Raw genomic sequence first — 15,759 nt, forward strand, 5'->3', positions numbered from 1 at the left:
TTAAGCAATTTTCCAGCTTCTTGGGCGGCGGCACATTGCTTTGCATGTGTTTGTGAAACATTGTTTAACATTGTTTAACAGTACTCACCAGGATTGGGAATCCGGGGGTAGGCTCTGCTCCTCTGCTGCTTCCCCTGAGGCTGGATTAGAAAAATCAGCTGTGATTTCAAACCTAGAAATATCTACAGGACACATTCTTCAGTGAGTTGACACCTGACACTTTCTGTCAGTGGGGCGGCTCATGGTGACTGCACCATCCCTGAGAAATGCACGTCTTGTGAGTGGAGGACTGCTTACAGGCCTTCCTGATGGGAGTACTGGAAGAACAAGTCATTTATTTATGGTGGCTCTGAGATATCAGAATGAGCTGGCCCTTAGCAGTAAGTTTGCTTTCAAATCCCTAGCTTTTCATTTTAAAAGGGAAGGTTGGTACTCCTGTTTCTGTGTTGTTTCTCACACATCTATTGGCGTTTTGGTCTTTCTCAAAGGGTAAAAGTGGGGGAAAAGATCTCCAAGGCTTTACAAAGGCTTTCCAAAGATACCTGCTCAACAATGCTGTGTGCAACAGGCTGGGATAGCTGAGCACACATGAACACTTCATCCCACCATCTCCATCAAATAGTGCACAGATCAGCATCTCTGCCTGACCTCAATGGGAAGTCCATCAAGGGCAAAGCCTCCTGGAGTTTGTTTTGGAGGTAAGTTATCACTCTTCCCCTTCCCCACCCCTTCCCTCTTCTCAGTCATGGCTGATTCAGTTCAGCAAGATTCGGCTGGAGCCCATGCTGCCCAAGAAACTGCAGGGTCCCTTGCAGATGTTTGGTAACACATCAACGGCATGGCCGAACACAATGTAATGAAATTCCCCCCCAATCTCCCCCAGACATTACCTAATTGATAAAGTGGCCGTCCCACGCCACAGCAGCTCCCTCCCCAGCTCATGCGACACAGCCGGGCTCTGTTCCCTTTCGCCATGACCTCATGCCGGCACTCACCGCCCATGCATCATGCTGCCTGCAAGCTTCCTCTTCCACACCAGATAAACACGGCTGAGACAAACTCCCTCAGCAATACAAGGAAAAAAAAATAAAATAACTCCTAACCTTTCTGAAGCTCTGCCCTGGGCCTTTATTCCTGGTGAGAGCTGCTAGCCATGGGATCACATGTGGAGCCTATCTCAGCAGCCTCTAGCCTACTTCTGTTTGCTGGCAAAATCCAGAGAGGGAAAAGACTAAGAAATGCAAAGGTTTCTGCTATAACTTCCAGACATGAATACCAAAATTACTCTCACTTATACAAGTGCACGTGCATGGGTGGAATTTCCATAGGGTCAGGTTCATTGGCAAAAATCAGGCATAACTCAGTTGGTGGGGCTGTAGCTATGTTTGCACTGAGTTTTATTTACTCAGTAGTACACCTAATGCAAAATTGGAAAACTAAACTGTGCATAGGGGGAAAACTATGCAAGTAGGTATAGAAGCAAAAGAGCCATTTTCTTATTTTTTTGTTAGCAGCTTCTAATTTGAGATTGCCTCTCAACATTGCCTCCTCAGTACATAGTCTACAATGTCATTTTGTTGTGTGATCTCCCCTATGACCTGAAAGCTGAATTCAGTTAACCTTCACTACCTAGTCTATGGATCTGTCATGGAAAAGACAGCTGTTAATTCCCTATCATTCCTATAATCCTTAAGACTATGGTGGGTCTTAGCAAAGTTTTCACATGAACAGAATTACTGCAACTTGAAACCATACATTGACCAAAATTATCTATAAAATCCAGTGGAATTTAGCAAATAAGATCAGAAAAAAATGGGTCCAAAGGTCTGAAATATTCTCTGAATTATATATTTCACAAAAGTAATTTTAAGTTTTTATTTTAAATTGTTCCAATTCAAAATACAATTTTGTTTCAAAGTCTCTCAATTATAAAAGAATGTCCCTCAAAATCGTGCAAAGATCACCCAGAGAACCCATATCTGTGCATGTGTGCATATGCCCACACACATATAAAAGCAGAGAGAGACACAGAAAATTAGAACCCACAAAGAACATTATCTCCCATTAATTTAAGTTAAAGGTAATCCTGAAAATTTTCCTGTTCTGGTTTCTCAGTTCAGACATCAAACAAAAGATACAGAGATCAGCTACTAAGTCCTAATACTTACATACAATATGCTTTATTCCTCCCTTGGTGAAAACCCCACAAAGGACATCTAGGCTCTGAAGTCTACATCAGTATTTATGAATGACAGGATATTGTAAATTTTTGAGCCTAAAAGCAAAAAAGAAAAGGATAGTAATATAAAATTGATTCTGTTAATGTAGATTATGTAATTAATGTCCATGCATTAACTACCAGCACTAATTGTCACACACTTAATACAGGACACTGTGGGCTTTTGTGGCATGTTTAAAGAAGGGGTTGTTCAGTTGCCATAACATTCCTCATCCTGCTATTTTTCTGGCTGCAGGAAATGAAGGGCTGTGAAGCCCCCAAATATGAATGTGCCATCAGGAAGAGCGCCACATCTGCTTGCATCCTAAATCCTTTGGCATTATTCCCTTCCACTGAAAGAACTCAGGACAGATCAGACAGCTACAAACACGATTTAATTTTCCTCCTCTCTCTCTCACTCACGGAGAACATGTCCATAACTCCACCAAGAATAAACAACCCTACAGCTAATCTTCCCACTCCTTGGGACAGTTTGTTGAAATTAGTGAAAGGATGTAGACGTTGCGCAGACTGCTCGATAAGAGTTATAAGCACTGTTTTGTTATTACTAAAGAGAGGGAGCATAACTTTTCTGTCTCCAATGGCTTTAAAACACAACATTCTCCCTCACGTCTATCTCCCAACCTACTCTATTTACATTAAATATAAGTAAATATGGGGATGCTTACTTATGGAAGGAAAATAAATGGCTTCCAAGGAAAGGGTGTTTTGCTTATTGTATACATTTTTTGAGGATGTGGCAATATAAACCACAGACTCAAAAATGAGAACAACTGAGAAAGCACTACTAGAACTCACAAAAACCTAAAACAAAGAGCAGAGCTTGTGGTGATTGTTATTTTTCTTGAAATACCAATATGGATACCAGTAAGGAAATACAGGTATTCATTAGTAACATGCATCTAGGATTACATATAACAGATAGGATGGGTAATTTTACCTTGGTTCTTCTCAGGTACATCGGATGCTAAAGTCAGCCTACTAATTTATTTGGTATTTCAACTCAAATAGTAGCTAAAAGGTAGCACCAGCAGCAGAGTACCACCAGTGCTGCTTTAGGACTGAGAAATCAGTGTCTGTTGGGGCAGGTGTCCCATTGCACCCTTGTCGCTGTGGGACACGTGAAAGCACAACACGGACCACCTGCTGCTTGCAAGGTAAAAAGGGACGTTTATTATCTGACTCTGTCTTTTATACCTTCCCAAGGGTGACATTAGATTGGAGAGTGAATGGGCCACCTCTCCAAAGACATTGGACAAACCACCAGTACATCAAGTGTTCTCCACCCTCATAAAAGAATGTAAACAATATGTTGTTTACAGAAATTGTGTGGGAAAGTTCTCCAAAGGAATGTAAACTCAGAAGGCTTTAGGAAGTCTTAAGAATCAGGGTGACACACCCTGTTGCACCCCACTGCCGAGGGCATTACTGGTGCCGATGGTGGGTGAGCACTGGTGTGATCGATTTGCTGCAGCTGCCTGGGGAGTGAGATATGTGACATGTATTTAGGCTGCAGCTGCTCTGAGGCAGACCAAGAGACTCGACATTTCGCATCAACCCAGCGCCGCAGGATCCCTGACTGAGGCTCCTTGGAGCTGCAGCAACAGATAACGGGCTGTCGTCATCCCTGTCGGCTAGAATAGATGTAAGTGGAAAAATCCTTCAGCTAATGTTGATCTGGCACTTGCTGAATGTGCAGGAAAGGTAGAAAGATGGAGAGCAGTGACTAGCAGTGGGGGGAGATAAAAGTAGGATTTGCCATATCTGATTTCACAGACCCTTGATGGATTTTTTTTTCCCCACTGGCCTGTGATTTTGCTACATTTATTTATGCTCTGAAGAGGCAATTTCTCTGATGCCATTTGTTCTTTGACCAAACAGCACCTAAAAGGAATTTAATGCTGCTCTTAAAATTACCTTTTTAAATAAACAGCAATTCAGTAAATAGCTTTATTACCTGTGTTATGCATTGAAGATAACTTTGGGCATAGGTGATTCCAATTTAGTTTTAGGCTATAATTCAACACCAACTCTAACTCCAGTACAGTTGAACTTACAAATATCAATCTGTAACATGAAAGTGAAAATGACATAATGATGTTTAAGAGAAATGTATCTGAATGGCAAAATATTTGGAGTGAAAATCAAACAGTAACCTATCTGCCTTCAAAATTCAAAATTTATAATTAATGGAGTGTGTGCAAATCTGTAGTTGCTGTTTTTCTTTGAGACGTATAAAATTACTAAAAAATACATATCATTCTGTCCAGCGGAGCAGTTGCAAAAATATTGCAGTGAAGTCTTTATAACCACACACTTCTGTGTGGTTTCTGCTGGTATGGCAGTGTGAGAACTGGAGAGCAGATGCTGTATACCTCACTGCACACCTTGATGCAACACAAACCACTAACACATTATTTCTTACTGTGTCACACAGGAAATTATTGTTTTGTTGTTAATATTTGCTTCTTTTTGAAAGATATGCAGTAAAGCAATGCCATCTAAATCATATGGGGTTTGATTTTATATATTTAAAAAATTATGAATAATCTGAGAAACAATGCAGCTAACCTAGCAATAAAGTACATGAACCCTGCCATAGTTGCTGGGATTTCACTTAATAGGCAGCTTGATTTTTTCCTTTATTCCTTTGATATATTCTAAACTATTTCTTTCCCACAGGGAGGACAGTTTGGGCCAAGTCCTCTACACTGTTGAGAGACCATGACTAGCCTTCTGCATGTACTGGTTCCATAGAGATACATGCAGGTGTGTGCATATATATCTGTATTTGTCTACACACACACTGTGTGCATATATGAACAGATTCCCATGCATCAACTGATTTGCAGTATTAGAAAAATTTAGGAAACAAAGGAAGAATGTGATGTGCTATTTCCTTCTATACAAAATAAGCTGCAAAGACTGACTTTTAAAATTTTGCTATAGTGCTAGATAATTGCAAGTGTTTTCATCCCACAGAACTGTACAACTGGTGATATACCTTCAGCATAACATGCTTGCTAACACTGTCACTATCGTATATCATGCAGTCATGTGTTTGCAATCAGAGGTCCATGGACCTGGCAAGAAAATCACTCCCTTTCCAGCTGCTCTGTCCTTTTACCAGCATTATTACATTTAGAGAGCAAACTGTAAATAATAAAGAGTTGATGAAGCTTCCACAGCTAGCAAATTTCCAACTTCAAAAGCTTTTTTGCTTCTGAAGTTAATAGTTGACTTCCCTCTGGGTTCACTTTTCATGTTTTTACTATATGCCATTCTAGACCATTAATAACTATTGGTGTTTGTGGCTATTGTACAAGGACCCAGAAACATATGACCATTCTTCATGGTTCAGAGTTGCAGACCACAAGTGTGTTCATAGTAAAGGGAATAAGTGGAAATAACTGTTCCACAGCAAAGCTTTTTATGTTACAAAAACACTCTCATATTTAGAAGGTGCAATGAACATTCTTTTTCAAGAATTGCTGGAGATTTCTGGATGTTTCTGAACTTTTGAGACAAATATATCCAGAATCTGTGATAATAGAGTTCTTTCATAATCAGAATCACTCAAGTCTGTCCCTGCAGCTGAAGAAGGGTCACCTTAAGCAAGCTGTCCAGGATTGTATCCAGTGGGGTTTGGAATATCTCCAAGCATGGAGACTCTACCACCTCCCTGGTCAATTCATACCAGTGCTTGGTCACCCTCACTGTAAGAAAGTGTTTCCCGATGTTCAGATAAAGCCTCCTGTAGTTCAATGGATGCCCATTGCCTCTGGTCCAGTCACTGGGTACCACTGGAAAGAGCCTGTCCCTGTCTTCTTTATTTCTTCCTGACAGGTATTTATAAATCAACCCTCAAGCTGACTCATCACTGAGGAAAATGTAGAGAGAGGTGCCACAGGGAGAATTGACCTTCACACGGAGCACAGTGGACAAGATCCTGCTTATGGATACCAGAATTTTATCAAAAGTAACTCCATTCAGGAAATCAGACTCTCATCATGGTTTCATCTTCAGTGTAGAGAAGCAAAAGAACAAATACAGATAAAAATCTCACTCTACAATATTCTTAAAGTGGACATGACCTTTAAAACTGAGATCACCTGAGAAACAAGATGGGGGTTGGCACTGCAGGCACAAAATTGGAGAAACTCCACCTCTGCTCTGAAGTCTTACAACCATATCATCAAGCTAGTTCAGCATTTGACCTGACATCGCATAAATGTTTGCTACTTTTTCTGTGATAAACAAATAACTTTCTTCTCCTTTGGTTTCTGTTCTTTCTGATCTTAACAGCACATCCAAATGTATCACCCATCCAGGTGAACATATTCATATGCTGGTGATTCAGCCCAGATCTGAGGGTGAATCCTGTCTTAGCAGTTCTTCTATAACATCTGTTGAAACTGTTTACCAAGATGTTTATCTTGATTGTGTTTTTTCCTCACACCCATCTATGTTTACACAAAAAAAAGTCAGCAGTTAATATAGAAAACCTACACATTTACAACTCTAAATCAAATTGGGACAAATGGCATAACAAATGTTTTCTAATTTGCTGTTCTCTTACTTATTCGCAATTCTGCCCACAGAAACCTTTCCACAAAGATGTAGTGTCATCCCTTTTCTTATATTATGCATGCATACATGCTAGTGAAAATAACTTAGACAGCTATTTTTTGTTGCATTGCTCAAGGTAAAGTAGGATGAGAAAGAAAAAGATGTAATCGAGCCCTAATCATCAACATTTAAAGCCAGTTGTCTTCAAAACTCAGGAGACAGATGTGGCCCAACTCAATTTCCCCTGTATAGGCAACCAACAGACATGTCCCATGACACCTGGGACATTGGCACAAGGCTGGCAGATATTATACGGAAGTACAGGAGAGCCAGGCTAAGCAACCAGCAAATTAAACCCAGATGTGGTGCCCTGGGAACATATCAAAGAGCGCATACACACCTACAGGTGAACAAATGAGTCAGGTCTGGCCATCCCCCCACCACCTACATCTAGGCAAGGAATTTATCCCCTCAGGTCCAAGAGGGGTCTTACAGAAAGTGCTCGTTGGTACTCCTCAAGTCACTTGAGCGCATTTAAAGGATTTAAACTCAAACCGCCACATTGTGGGTCGATGTAGGGGATTGTGTTTCAGCAGTTTCTACAGTTGCTTTCCACTCTGTATGAAAGAGTTATAGTGTGCATGAGAGAGGTACCAAATAAAACTATTCCACATGTAGGTGAGTGCCAGTTCCCAAAAAACCCAGGTGCTTTGTACACAGTGGAACAGGGAGCCAACCAGAGAAAACTTTCCCTAAGCACATCCTAGCCCTGCAGCTGGGGCAACTGCTCTGCATGCCTGCATCCCTTCTGGTGACAGTGACCGACCATTCTAACCACTCTGAGATAAAAAATACCATTGACATGAGATTTCATTTTCTTCTTACTGAAAAAGAAAAGGAAAAAGAAAAAAAAAGTTACCACTTTCTTCAAAAATAAGTTTGAAGCGTTTTTAAGACAGAAAAATGAAAATATATAAATTCATCCTCATGAAACTTAAGTTGTTCTCAGCTTTGTACTCAATAGTCAAAAATCATTACTCAAAAAGAAAAGGAGAAAATTGTTCCCAGATCCCATTTAAATGTAGATTAAATTAAATTAAATCAACTTCTGATTTAACAAAATTGGATGAATCCATCTAAAAATTGAAATGAAACAAAGAAAGAAAAAAATTGACCACAAATACAGGCAAGCTATTGGTGGTAAATATGGCTTCCAAAGATGTTTGTGAATCAGATATCTACAAAGTATTGTATTCAAATCTGTGGCAGAATAACGAGCTCTGACCTTGATAAGACTCACTTAGGATCCTATCTGCTCAAGACAGTCTTTTAAATACAAAGGTGAGAAAGAACAGAAACAGAAAGTGGAAGAAACAATCCTGCATATTTTATTAAGTAGGTCGCCTTCCAAAAGTTGTCAGTTTGTCTCTGCACACTGACAAAGAAATTTACAACAAAATATGCAAGTAGGAGGTCTCATGCTGACTTTTGTTGAGAAAAATGTACAAAAGAATAGATGACAGGATCTGCTAGTACACGGTGCTGTCAGCAGACATTGCCAGCTCGGAGCAGGTACTTGTCACAGTGACAGAGCACACATTTGTGCATTACAAACATCTGTGAGTGTGCCTATTTTACACACAACACAAGATTTGTACTTCAAGACACCCTGGCAGAATAAAACAGATGTTCCATTAAAAGTATATTTATCCAAATAATATTTTTGAGTATCCTGCTACACCTTTGCTTAACACAGCAATCATTACTAAATTTATATAGAAGTTATTCTACACAAGCATGTCAGGCATTCTGCACATAGGTGACCAAAAACATTGATGCATTAAAGCAGATTTCCTGCCTAGATGCCAGTGGATGTGACAAGACCAAAATAAAACCATGGGCCTCTTGTAAACTTTAATCACCATATTAACACCCAGGAGAAAAGCTCTGGGTGATCCCAATCTTGTTGAAGAGTGTTCAGCTGTAGATACTTACAGGATGTTCTGCCCCTGCTGATTGCTCATTATCCAAAATTAGCTCTCAGAGCAGTCTTTGCCATAGCGTCTGGCAAAGTGGAAACTGGACCTGTTTTCAAGAGCTTTTGACATTCTCAGGACCTCCGCTCTTCCAGGAATGCATGCCTTCACTGAGCAGAACATTACACAATTTTCTGCAGAAAGAAGTCAAGAGAGTTGTTATTCACATTGAAACAAATCCCTGGAATGGTGGGGCAATGTTGATTTTGCTGCTTTTCTGATATATTCACTAGATTATCTGGGGTTTAGCTGCAGCTTAATGGCTTACAACAGGTTCAGGTTCTGCAGTAGGACCAATTGGTTTTGGACATAATAGCTCCAATCCTAGAGGCTTTTTGAAAGCAAAATCTTGGTGATATTCTTCCACTATTCAGAAAAAAAAAAAAAAAAAAAAAAAAGAAACACTTGTGCTTTCCTCAAAATACATACCTGATGTAAAAACCTGCCCTTTTGCTGAAAACCATAGATTATGAAACTACCCACAAAATGTAAGTACACATGCCTACAAAAACAACAGCTCTTCAGTCAAGTCAGAGAAGAAAACATATGTCTTTTATATATATAAAACCTCTTTAGTGCATCTTCTATAATTTATTTTAGCCAGTAATTTAAATTCCTGTTAAGGTCGGGCTTACAGTTATTAAGCCCTGAAAGCCTATAAAAACAAATTACATTTTGAGGCTCCTTTCAAACCTTTCCTTAAACAAAAGGAGGTTACAGTAGCTTCTGACTTGATTCTAGTAAGATGATGTGCTGATGTAATTTATTGGCTGTAACCCTTTTCAATAATTTTTGTGGTAACTTTGAGCTGATAAGCTGCTGGCAGGGTTCTTTTCTTACAGGAAAAAGATTTTTTCTGCCACCACCTGAGATATATCACAAATTTTCTCATCAGAAGAAGTTTGATTATTTTGTGTCAATTCTTGTTTTGCTATTGTAAAAACATTTACATTTGTGTGCTTTTCATTTATTGCCGTATCATAGTAAAGCATTTGATTTACATATGTTATATACACAGTGCATACATTTTAAAAAATGGGATCTGAACCAAAACTGAAAACAAAAGAACAGCATATAGACTAGATTAATACAGTTAAAACCAATATTTCTGACCTTTTTAAGACGAGGATCTAGTTTTCTAGGTGAAATATTTAAATTCTTTCACAGAACTTTATTTTGCAATTCCTCATGAAAGTTTCCTGAAGAACGCTGTGCTTCCATTGGCTTTGTGATAGAAGTGGGAATGTGCTCACTTTGAGTACTTAAAAAAAATCACATCCTGTCATTTAATTTTTAAATTATTTCTGCTTCTTGTCACCCCATATCATTAATTTATTTTTTTTAACTTTGTGGTAACTATTACTTAGTATTGCTGCAATTTTTCCATATGAAATTTTTTTCTAATGCAGCCATTATGTAAATAAATATGTCTACAGTATACTTTGCTAATGTTACAAAAGGAAGCTTTAAAACATATGCTTCTTATAACTCTTATAAAAATTAATGAAACACTTATACAGTGGGCTTAGCTTAACTTTGAAAAACTATGTGAAAACACTAAACTAAAATAAATGAGATTGCTGTTAATGTAAAATATCCATTTGAAATACTTTGGTATTTAAATTTAGCTCATTCAGCCTCTGGCGTATGAGTTTGGAGGTAAGCCAGCTTCTCTTAAAAATAACAGTCCTATGCAAATTCAGAACGGACCGTTTTGGGCTAAAGCTGTGCTTTTTTTGCATCAACTGTCTTTTTGTGTGAGTGAGGGGAAAAAAATTTCTTAAACATTAACATCGTGGTGTTAGAATGCCAACAAAAAGAGAAAAACTGCTTTTCCAGTTGATTCTGTCTGGCATTTCTCAAATCCTGATAATTTCTCCCATGGAAGATGTAGTCTCCACTAAAATAGCTGTAATTAAGAACAGTGATTCCGAACTGGTGCTGGTCCCAGCCTGTGGTCGTGGCATGGATGGATGGCAGCAAGGGGCCCGAGGCGGAGGCACTGTGGCTGCACCCGCACGACCACACCCATCGCTCATGAGCTACACACGCGTAGGGCTGTTCATCCAAAACACAGAGGAGGTGATGAGTCCCAGTGGCACCAAGAGGTGGTTGGTTTGGAGTCGCCCAGGCTCTGCTGAGCAGGGTCAAATAGGCAGGGGAGGGGAGATTGGCTTAGGGACCAGGCATCAAGCCTGCTCACAGTGGGTCTGTCTCCCTGGGCAAAATAGGAAAACTGATGTGGGTGTCATGGACACATCATAGGGTGTCTCAAGAAATACCACTGCCATTCCACATTTTGGACTGGACCTGAAGATGTACAACTTCTCTGCATGGGATTTACCTCTAGAGACAAATTAAAAATACTATGGCAGCAGTGCAGGTGATGGAGAAGCCATAGTTGTTCATTTTGGGCAAAACCAAAGGGAGAAAGGTTGGAGAAAGATGCCTGGCTCTCTAGTGCCAGCATTAGACAGAAGAAAATCCTCTCAAGTTTATGAGTGAGCAGCACTCTCCACAGAGAATCTCTGAGGGCATTACTTTGTGGTGACTTGTCCAGCAATCCCACTCCACTGAGTCTGCTCTCCACCAGAGCGGGCATTACTCAGAAGAAAGGATACCTCACAAAAGTCACATGTGTTGGAAAAGCACCCGCTACAGCATCTGTCAGAGAAACTCACTTCAGTAGTGCATTTTTCTCCACTTGTGCAAAAAAGTCGCAATAAGCAATGCATTTGTTATCTGGCAACTGCTGAAGGAACAGGTACATAGGGAATTATTCAGGACAAAGCACGTGGAAGAGAAGCAGAGCAACAAAGTTCAGCTTTCCTCATGGAAGGCAGCTCTCAGATTTTTGACTCTCAAATAAGACAGGAAGTGATGAGGCCTGATCAAAGGGCGGTTTGAACCATGTACAGCTTCCCCTCAGAGCAGCCCACAGCTGCCGGCCTTTTCCAGGACCAGATCAATATTTGGCACAGGACACTACTGTTTGCTTTCAACTTGAGTCATTAAGAAAGACCAAAGTTTTTCAGGTCATATGGACAACTTGTCCCAGAAGGAAAAGTTAAAAACATGAGTATTTGCCAAATTGAGGGATATAAAAATGATATAATATTGTAGTTGTTTTACAATAAGCAACTTTTCCAAACATTACACAATCTTATTAGGAACAGCATTAGCCCACTTAGAAACAGCACTCTACATAAATGTTTAGGCAAACTTATTCTTGACCGGCCTGTTACTATCTAGGATACTTCCCAAATCAATGAAACCCTCCTGTAATGGAAATATTTCATAGCAAAAATTGTCATAACTTGTAAAAAGGGAAATCTATTTCACTGCTGGATAGATCACGTCAATTAAAAAATCATGTATTTGACAAGAAGATAGATTTTTTTAAAGTGGCTGGGATTATGGGGGGAGGAGTGGCAGAGGTTAATGTTATAAGATTAGAACCACTGTTTGCAACTCACCTTTTGAATGATGTATTATGATATCCAATGAAACAAATCTACTGTGGCTTTCATCAGTTTCTCTTTTAGTACAAAGAGCAGCAGGGATGAAACTCTGAATTTTTGTGTAGAAGAACATCAACAAATGAAAAACAATTATAGCTTGAACATTTTTTCCCCTGCTATTTATTTTTGTTGTGTTTTTCCTCCAGAATTCCAGAAATACCCAAGGCTCATGCCTTAGAAATGGGACAGCTTCCCCTTGCCTTTGCATCAGACACAGAGGTATAAGGATAAACTGTGTTCTGAAAACGAGTTTTTTAGAAGTTACACTTTCCCTTGTGGCAGCATCACTCTGGAAGCATGGATATTGGAAGTCTGGAGGAATCTGGCTGGTAGAGGCATGCCCTCTCTCAGGTCCAGCTCTTAGACAACAAGAAGCTGAACAAACCCAAGTTAGCAGCTCAAAAAGGACCTGAGACATCTCAGAGCATCAAACAATTGCTTTGCAGGCACAGCTGCTGCAGAAGTGAGGTACGGACTGATCTGGGAAGGGCAGCCACTGTAATTCACCCTGACTTATTGCAAACACTGTTAGAAGAGGCAAAATGTGCTTCAGCGTAAGTAATATCCTGTTTTGATTTAGCCCTTCTTTCAGCAAAACAAGGCAGATCTTCCTTCTGGAAGGTTTGAAGCTGCTGTCAAAGTGCACAAATCATCTGCTGGGATTTGCCTAGCTTTTCACAGTAAGGCTAAAGGGAAAAGGCTGCATATGTATGGTTACCTCTGATGGTGGGGACTTGCCTGGCCTGTTGCTCATCTTCCTGGTGCTCTTCAGAAGGAACAGGGTGGCAGCCAGGTGCCAGGCCAGGTAGGTAAGGATAACACATCCTCTGCATGCAGTGGTTGTAGGAAGCAGGCAGAGGTTCACATGGGAGGGGAGCAGGACCACCAAACAAGTCCCATTTCCTCCAACATCCCACAAATCAGATAATGAAGTCCTGCTTCAGTGCTGGGCACAAAGAAGAGTGGAGCAACCCAGGCATGGAGGCCAACTGTGCAAAACCCCTCCTGCCTGGGGACAACAATGCAGCTATAAGTCATTTGCAAATGGTACGGGGACAGATCTCCCTGAAGGGTCAGTCCCACAACAAACTTATCATGTTGTATCTTTTTAATCTGGGCCTCCCCTGCTTCCAGTTTTCCCTACATGTATCCTTCTCCTTGCTTGCCTCCCAGCAGATCATGTGTGTGCACAGCATTTGTCCTGTCTCAGCAAGAGCATGCTGTCAGTCCAATGTCTGCATCAAGGGCAGCCTGGCATGTGCCAGGCTCTCCTCTATCCCTAGCAGGAGGCCTTGGAGATGCCAGGTATAATACCCCACAGGTGGCTGGGAGACTGAAACATAAAATGAGCTGCTCTAATAATAGGAGAATAAAAAGCTCAGTATATTCAAATATGCACAAATAAGACTGGACCCAGACCTAAGCAATACCAGCTTTTGGCTGGGGACCTGTCTTGCTGAGAGCTTGGCTGAGAGGAGCATTCCTGAGTGCTATAGAAATTAGAAGACTGACATAAAAGTCTCATCTCTTTGACAGAGAAGCAAAGCTGAGTGGTAAATGGCCAGGTTGGATAGGGCTTTGAGCAGTCTGGTCTGGTGGAAGGTGTCCCTGCCCATGGCAGAGGGGGTTGGATCAAGGTGATCTGCAAGGTGCCTTCCAACCCAAACCATTCTGTGATTCTGTGAAAAATCTCTCCCACAGGCCTGGCATGGGAATGTAGAAGTGGCTTTTCCATTAGCTGGCAAACATTGCCTGAAGCCCCATTCAATGCATGTGGGCATGTCTCTGAAAAAGGAGTGGCAGAGCAGTGCTTTGTGTCCTCTCTGGCTGGCAGAGAAGGATAAGGGAAGAGAAGCCAGCACAATTGAAGTTTAGGACAAGCAGGGTGGGTGTGAAACACTATGAATAATTTCATGTAAATCCACAAAAATAATTTGACATATAAAATTATTTTTAACCTATAAAATTATCTATTCCCATTAATTCCCTTCTAAATGTCTTTCTTACCTCTTTCTATCACTAACAATTGAAATTCATGTATCTGTTCCCATAATGGAAGTTTCAATAAAACTTTTTTTTACTGGCTTTTTTAAACCTTTATGTAGTCCCGTAACTGGAGAGTTAATTCAGGTGAAAACTGTGACAAAAGTGAATATTAATGGAGAAGTACTTTCTACAGGAAGAGATCACTTAAATTTGGCTCTTCCATGATTACAAAAAAAATGAGAAATTCTGTAGCACATCCTCTCACAGTTCTTTGCCCTCCCTAACATTTCTATTTTTCATTCACTCCTAAGGTTAAAAAGCAATTTGTGGGAAGGAAAAAAAAACCACAAAACAACAAACCACATGCACACATAAAAATTAATCCAGAAAAAATGATTGTAAAAACAGATTTCTCCCATATAAGATAAAAAAATGCAATTTTTTTTTTCAGCAAAACTCTCCCTGGAGCTGAAAGAAGGGCTCACCTTTCAGAAGGGCTGAAAGATTTGCCCCCACTCACAGCACAGCAATCAACCCTGCATTTAATACTTGCTGGATTTCTCCCCATTCACTTTAGGACCTCAGTTCTTTGGTGGTCTTCTGTTTTGACATCTGCTTACCCTTATCTCTAATCAGTTTTGCTGATAGACATTTCCCCTGAGAGTGGAGACGCTGCCTAATAGATTTTTTTTAAACCAACTACTACTTAGTAGTCATGAAATTATCTTTGTGGCCTGCAAGGGTGAGAGACACTGTTCCTAACATTCCCATACAAACAGCTAAGACTCACTCAACTTTATCTGATTTGCTCTATTTTGCTCTTTATACTCTCATAGCATAATGACATAATGACCACAATATGTTTTTGTTAAACCTGCAATTAGGCACAATATCCCAAGGCACCAAATGATCAGGGAATACATTGTAAGTAATTGTTAAATGACATGGTAATTTACTACAGCTTGTATCAGAGTTACACTGTCTGCCAGAGTAAGGGATTAAACTTAGAACATGCAAAGGAGCAGTTGTACAGTAAGTTGATGCAGGATCCTTCAGAAAAAATGCATCACACATCAAAGTGCAAGGTTTTATAGAAAGAGAAACAGGTGAAGTATTTTGCCCTCTGCTGATACAGGTGCTTACTAGAATATGTAGCAGCCCACATTTTGTCCTGATGATTATGCAAAAGAAGGGGCCTCTCCAAGAGATACGAATGCCATAGCACCCCATAACAAGGCATGACTTCTTGTTAGTTAGCAACAGTACATTGAATTTCCAGCTAGACATGTGGTGTGCATGACAGGCAAAATATCAAACAAAAAGTGGTCCCAAGACCTCCCAATGCCATAGAAACCAAAATGTTAACAGACTTATAGAAAGTATATTGAGAAAAATTTATTGTAGATTA

The 15,759-nt window shown here is 40.1% G+C and overlaps 1 long non-coding RNA gene across 1 annotated transcript; it reads left to right on the top strand.

The window, feature by feature from the left end:
* The first annotated feature begins 3,685 nt into the window (after positions 1-3,685).
* Positions 3,686-6,513, top strand: LOC146768218 (uncharacterized). The gene is made up of 3 exons (XR_014952214.1): positions 3,686-3,884; positions 4,922-5,008; positions 6,086-6,513. It is a non-coding gene; the product is annotated as an uncharacterized LOC146768218 (long non-coding RNA).
* The last annotated feature ends 9,246 nt before the right edge of the window (positions 6,514-15,759 follow it).

This window comes from Lonchura striata, chromosome 2 (assembly GCF_050655825.1).
Source record: "Lonchura striata isolate lonStrDom1 chromosome 2, ASM5065582v1, whole genome shotgun sequence".
Taxonomy (NCBI): domain Eukaryota; kingdom Metazoa; phylum Chordata; class Aves; order Passeriformes; family Estrildidae; genus Lonchura; species Lonchura striata.